Source organism: Bison bison, unplaced genomic scaffold, assembly GCF_000754665.1.
Source record: "Bison bison bison isolate TAMUID 2011002044 unplaced genomic scaffold, Bison_UMD1.0 scf7180017864376, whole genome shotgun sequence".
NCBI classification, from domain to species: domain Eukaryota; kingdom Metazoa; phylum Chordata; class Mammalia; order Artiodactyla; family Bovidae; genus Bison; species Bison bison.
In genome coordinates, this window is record NW_011494948.1 from 14,950,274 (window position 1) to 14,957,597 (window position 7,324).

Here is a 7,324-nt window from a genome sequence, read left to right on the forward strand (position 1 = left end):
TATATATATATATATATATATTACTGCAATAGTTCCAGTGAAATGCATTGAATTTTATGGGAGAGTTTGGGCAAGGGAAGGCATACTTACTTGTGAAGGTGACCTTAACCATTGCGTTGAAGGTCCTAGAAAGTCATTTCATAAGAGAGGGGCTCCCACTTAGTAGAGGATGCCAGAAGATGTCCCATAATCAGTGTATATTGTCCTAGAAAATCTGTTCAGTGATGCATCTAGAATATACCTTTTATAAAGAATGAACCCATGGCACCCTAAACAAGGGCACTGGTTCTGGGGGAAAATGACTTCCATAGGCTGTGGTGATCCAGTAGGGAGAGTAGACCATACTTGGGAATTGTCATTGGCTTGAGCATATAAAACCTGCAGTTTCAAGCATTTGACACCACTGCTATCAGAAGCCGTGAGTGCCTCTCCTGATATATAGTGCCTGTTACTTACATACATGTATAGTACTTTCCTTTTGATAGTAAGTAAACAGTGTCTCATATATTACAGTGATCTTTCCTGTTAGTTTAGTGCTACTTACCATCTCCTTTATTTTTATGAGCATATTATCTAGTTTCTTAAGTCGCTTTTTAAAAACAAGGTCAGATTTGCATTTTATATATTTTTTGTTAACATTTGTTTTTTAAATCATTTGTTTGTCTGCATTGGATCTTAATTGTGGCACGTGGGATCTGCCTTGCATCATGTGGGATATTTCACTGTGGTGCTTGGACTCTGTATTTGTGGCGCTGGGGCTCTGTAGTTGCGTCACTGGACTCTCTAGTTGTGGCGTGGGCTTAGTTACCCCACAGCATGTGGGATCTTGGTTCCTCAATGAGGGATTGAACCCATGTTCCCTGCATTGCAGGGCAGACTGTTAACTACGAACCACCAGGGAAGTCCCCTTAACATGTTTTTTGAATGTTTTCAAAAATATAGAACAATTGGAAGAATGTAGTACAATGAATTAGTTAATTCATTGTTAACTTAGTAGTTAACTCATTAATTTTAAGTTGGGGAAGCAAAAGGAAAATTATTTATTTGAAAATACTCTGAAAACTGGGTGTGAAGGGTAAACTTTTCCAAATTGATAAATACGCTTTTCTTTTAAAAATATACATTACCTTAACCAGGATTGAACCTAAGGAGTAAATGAGCAGGACTTAATGTTTCTAGATGGGTCATACAAGCATTTGTGTTCTCTCTTTTTTTTTAATGCTCTTTTTTTTTAATTTAAATTTATTTATTTTAATAGGAGGTTAATTACTTTACAATATTGTATTGGTTTTGCCATACATCAACATGAATCCACCACGGGTGTACACGTGCTCCCCATCCTGAACCCCTCTCCCACCTCCCTCCCCGTACCATCCCTCTGGGTCATCCCAGTGCACCAGCCCTAAGGGGATGATTTGGGAGAATGGCACTGAAACATGTATAATATCATATAAGAACTGAATCGCCAGTCCAGGTTCGATGCAGGATACAGGATGTCTGGGGCTGTGTTCTCTTTTTTTGAAAGAGGTTCACACTCTTGGGGCAGAGTTCCAGGATAGGAAATAATTCCACTTCATCGTTATTCAGGAGGAGTTATTTACTTATTTTAAAATAGGAAAGCTACTGGAGTTCTAAAATTTTATTTAACAGTTTTATTGAAATACAATTCACATACTGTACTGTACAACTGACCTGTTTAAAGTATACAATTCAATGATTTTTAGTATATTCATGTAGTCATACAATCATTGCCATAATCAATTTTAGGACATTTTCATCATTTCCTCAAATTCCTCACCCGTTAACCATAGCTCTATCAACCTAGAGCTACCCAATTAAGTATTTTTAATTTCATTGTTTCTCAACACTGGCTATTCATGAGAACCACCTTTTGCTGTTGTTGTTCAGTCACTAAGTCTGGGTATGCCTAAAACCAGATGAACATAGGACAATGAAATACCCTAGACCAACTGAATCAGAGTCAGAAAAGTCCCAGGTGATTCTGATCAACAGTGAGTATAAGATGGTGTGTTAGCAGCTCTCTACCATTCATCACCTGAGACGTTGTTGAATGGCAGATTCTGTTTCCTTAGACCTAACATGGGCTCAGTATTCTGGTCTAACAAGCTCCCAGGTGATGCTGATACTGCTGTTTCCCTACCATACTTGAAGTAGCAGAGCTTTGAGCAGCATTAGCAGTTCCTGGGAGCTTGTTAGGAATGTGGAATCTCGGACCCCGTCTCAGACTACCTGAATCAGAGCTTGCATTCTGGTGAGATTTTCCAGATGGATCATAGCCATCTTAGTTTTTTTGATGATGATTTAAGGACATTTTTAGTCATGCAGAATAATTATATTTTCACACTGATTGTGCTCCCTGTGAGTGAGTGCTAAACTTTGTTACCTGTAATGTTTCACCTGCTTTCTATTCATAGTTTATTTTCTCCAGTAGTTGGCTCTTTTAGCCGTAGGCTTGTTCTTAGAAGACAATAGATGCAAGGTGTGGATCGGGAGCCTTGTTTGAAGAACTGAAATCATACTGGATATATAAGGATTGTGTGTAGAGTGGTGGCACATTAAGAGGTCCAGAATCAATCACTTGAGTTGGCATAATCCAGTAATGTTTATGGAGGGCCCTCGTGTGAATGGCTGTTTGGCACTATAAATCAGTAGAGTGTAATTGAGTGTGTAAGAACCTGAGGTTCCTCTACGGGGGATTCTGGATGGCAGAAACACAGGAGAGGTGAGCCTGAAGAGCAGATTTCCCTCAGGAGAGCTATGATTACCTGAGTCAATCATAAAATTGTCATGCTGTTTTAGAATCTTGTATGCCACATGTTGGTGAGCAATATCGTCCAGCCTTGGAGAGAAAACTGATGAGCTGTGTGTGAAAACATAAAAAGGGTATGAGGAGCTTAGAACTCCACTGAAAGGTTTTCCTTGGTTATGTTGTAGGTTTGATCTAAAATGGAAGTAGTATGACAAGTAATTGTAAGCTTTCTAGGCAGGAAACTCAACTCTAATTTTATGGTATTAAGGACTCTGCTAGTATACTGTTGGATTTTCTTTTTGTCCTAATAGCTAATTAACTTGCAGTATAGTAAAACAGAATATTGGTCATCTTATTTTTTATTAAAACTTTTAAAAAATTGAGAAAATATTAGTTTGTATTACTGTTTCATGTGTACAACCTTATATTTTGACCTCCATATACGCTACAGCACGCTGCTGCTGCTAAGTCACTTCAGTCATGTCTGACTCTGTGTGACCCCATAGACGGCAGCCCACCAGGCTCCCCCGTCCCTGGGATTCTCCAGGTAAGAACACTGGAGTGGGTTGCCATTTCCTTCTCCAATGCATGAAAGTGAAAAGTGAAAGGGGAGTCGCTCAGTCATGTCCGACTCTTTACGACCCCATGGACTGCAGCCCACCAGGCTCCTCCGTCCATGGGATTTTCCAGGCAAGAGTACTGGAGTGGGCTGCCATCGCCTTCTCTGACGCTACAGCACCCTTACCACCAAATGCTTAGTTTCCATCTGTTACCATAGAGTTGACCTCATTTACCTGTTTTGCCTTACCCCTACTCTCTTTTTGCTCTTCCCCTCTGGTAATCACTTAACCTGTTCTCTGTATCTATGTGTTTGTTTTTGGTTGGTTTGTTTGTTTATTTTTAATATTCCAAATGTGAGCGAAATCATATTGTATTTGTCTTTCTCTGTTGGACTTATTTCACTTAGCATATTACCCTCAGTGTCCATCCATGTGTTGTAAATGGGAGGATTTCATCTTTTTTATGGCTCAGTCGTATTCCATTGTGCATATATACCACATCTTCTTTGTCCATACATCTATCAATGACACTTAGGGTGTTTCCATATCTTGGATGTTGTAAATAATGCTGTGATAAACATTTGGGTGCAGAAGTAATGAAACACAACCCTTTGGGTGTTTGGTATTTCTCCTGGGCCAGTTCAGTTTAGTAACTCAGTTGTGTCCAGCTCTTTGCGACCCCATGGACTGCAGCACTCCAGGCTTCCCTGTCTTCTCCAACATGACAGTTCAAAAGCATCAATTCTTCAGTGCTCAGCTTTCTTTATAGTCCAACTGTCACATCCATACATGACTACTGGAAAAACCATAGCTTTGTTGGCAATGTCTCTGCTTTTTAATATGCTGCCTAGGTTTGTCATACCTTTTCTTCCAAGGAGTAAGCGTCTTTTAATATCATGGCTGAAGTGATTTTCAGTTCAGTTCAGTCGCTAAGTCGTGTCCGACTCTTCGCGACCCCATGAATCGCAGCACGCCAGGCCTCCCTGTCCATCACCAACTCCTGGAGTTTACCCAAACTCATGTCCATCGAGTCGGTGATGCCATCCAGCCATCTCATCCTTTGTCGTCCCCTTCTTTTCCTGTCCCCAATCCCTCCCAGCATCAGGGTCTTTTCCAATGAGTCAACTCTTTGCATGAGGTGGCCATAGTATTGGAGTTTCAGCTTTAGCATCATTCCTTCCAATGAACACTCAGGACTGATCTCCGTTAGGATGGACTGGTTGAATCTCCTTGCAGTCCAAGGGACTCTCAAGAGTCTTCTCCAACACCACAGTTCAAAAGCATCAATTCTTCAGCCCTCAGCCTTCTTCACAGTCCAACTCTCACATCCATACATGACCACTGGAAAAACCATAGCCTGATTTTAGAGCCCCCCAAAATAAAGTCTGTCACTGTTTCCATTGTTTCCCTAATCTGTTTGCCATGGCTTTTTAGTTCTTCGCTTTCTGCCATAAGGGTGGTGTCATCTGTGTATCTGAGGTTATTGATATTTTCCCCGGCAGTCTTGATTCCAGCTTGTGCTTTATCCATCGTGATATTTCACATGATGTACTCTGCATATAAGTTAAATAAGCAGAGTGACAATATATAGCCTTGACGTACTCCTTTCCCAATTTGGAACTGGTCTGTTGTTCCATGTCCGGTTCTAAGTGTTGCTTCCTCACCTCCATACAGATTTCTCAAGAGTAAGGTCAGGTCTGGTAGTCCCATCTCTTGAAGAATTTTCCACAATTTGTTGTGATACACACAGTCAAAGGCTTTAGCGTAGTCAATGAAGCAGCAGTAGATATTTTTCTGGAACTCTCTTGCTTTTCCTATGATTCAACAGATGTCAATTTGGTCTCTGGTTCCTCTGCCTTTTCTATGTCCAGCTTGAACATCTGGAAGTTCTCGGTTAACGTACTGTTGAAGCCTCACTTGGAGACTTTTGAGCATTACTTTGCTAGCGTGTGAGATGAGTGCAATTGTACAGTAGTTTGAACATTCTTTGACAGTGCCTTTCTTTGGGCTTGGAATGAAAACTGACCTTTTCCAGTCCTGTGGCCACTGCTGAGTTTTCCAAATTTGCTGGCATATTAAATGCAGCACTTTCACAGCATCATCTTTTAGGATTTGAAATAGCACAGCTGGAATTGCATCACCTCCATAAGCTTGTTTTGTAGTGGTGCTTCCTAAGGCCCACTTGACTTCACATTTCAGAATGTCTGGCTCTAGGTGAATGATCACACCATTGTGGTTATCTGCATCATTAAGATCTTTTTTGTATAGTTTTGTGTATTCTTGTCCCCTCTTCTTAATACCTTCTGCTTCTTTTAGGGCCATACCATTTCTGTCCTTTATTGAGCCCATCTTTGCATGAAATATTCCCTTGGTATCTCTAATTTTCTTGAAGAGATCTCTAGTCTTTCCTATTCTATTGTTTTCCTCTATTTCTTTGCATTGATCACTGAGGAAGGCTTTCTTCTCTCTCCTTGCTATTCTTTGGAACTCTGCATTCAGATGGGTATATCTTTCCTTTTCTCCTTTGCCTTTTGCTTTTCTTCTTTTCTCAGCTATTTGTAAGGCCTCCTCAGACAACCATTTTGCCTTCTTGCATTTCTTTTCCTTGGGGTTGGTTTTGATCACCACCTCCTGTACAATGGAACAAACCTCCATCCATAGTTCTTCAGGCGCTCTGTCTACCAGCTCTAATCCCTTGAATCCTCACAAACCTCCATCCATAGTTCTTCAGGCGCTCTGTCTATCAGCTCTAATCCCTTGAATCCTCACAAACCTCCATCCATAGTTCTTCAGGCGCTCTGTCTATCAGCTCTAATCCCTTGAATCCTCACAAACCTCCATCCATAGTTCTTCAGGCGCTCTGTCTATCAGCTCTAATCCCTTGAATCCTCACAAACCTCCATCCATAGTTCTTCAGGCGCTCTGTCTATCAGCTCTAATCCCTTGAATCCTCACAAACCTCCATCCATAGTTCTTCAGGCGCTCTGTCTATCAGCTCTAATCCCTTGAATCCTCACAAACCTCCATCCATAGTTCTTCAGGCGCTCTGTCTATCAGCTCTAATCCCTTGAATCCTCAGCACCATTCTACAAACCAGTGATGGTTTTCAGTGTTTTAGTGTGGAAGGAGTTCAGTGTTTTTCATGTATATGTCTGGAGCACACACTTTACCCATACATCATCTGGGTACACAGATGATCTATTTACCCACCATGCTTTGAGATACATCAGATAAGAGTGCGTATAGCCAGTAAAGTTCATTTTGCTTAACTGAACCCTTCTATAGTCTTGTGACTTAAACAAGATTAAAGGAGGATATTTAAATGGAGTTTCAATTCCCAGGACCTTTTAGAATGGGGATAAATTGGAAGAGCAATAGAGCACAGTTGGCTACTGTGATTAAATGAAGAGAATATGCAAGTTTTACTCTAGGCCCAGGACTCTCAATTCTGGTTGCACTGTTAGAGTTCTCTGAGGAACTTTTAACTGTAGTGCCTGGGCTCTCCCGAGAATGAGTAGGGCTCAGCCTCCAGCACTGGTAACACTCAAAGCTTCCTGGATTGTTATTAGTGTGGTGGTTGGATTGAGGACTGCTGGCCAGTTGTTGCAGTGAGGCATGGGGCTTTGTTGTCGCCAGACCTTCAGATCCTTCAGTATTAATAACATTTTAAATGAAATATTTCGACTAATAAATGTTGGGAAACAATTCCAATTTTTCAAAATACAGAGTCGGCAGACCGAACACATCTGCTCACAAGATGCAATCCAAGGGCAACCGTTTGTGACCTCTGATTTAGACATTTAACTGTTTTCAAAAACTTTAACCTCCCCCCTCTCCTTTTTTTAATCTGTGAACAATTTTTAGTTTAATCACTTAAAAAAAAAACCATTAAAGATGACCACTAAGATATCCTTTATTTCAGGCTTATTTTTCCCCTCCCATTTTATGTTTGGTCTAAATTTTCTTCTTGTTAGCTTGAACTCCACTTTGTTAT

At 40.7% G+C, this 7,324-nt stretch overlaps 1 protein-coding gene across 3 annotated transcripts in view; it reads left to right on the forward strand.

Moving 5' to 3' along the window:
- FOCAD (focadhesin) overlaps nucleotides 1-7,324 on the forward strand; it is a 295,859-nt gene that overhangs the window by 47,797 nt on the left and 240,738 nt on the right. The gene's annotated exons all lie outside the window — the stretch shown is intronic.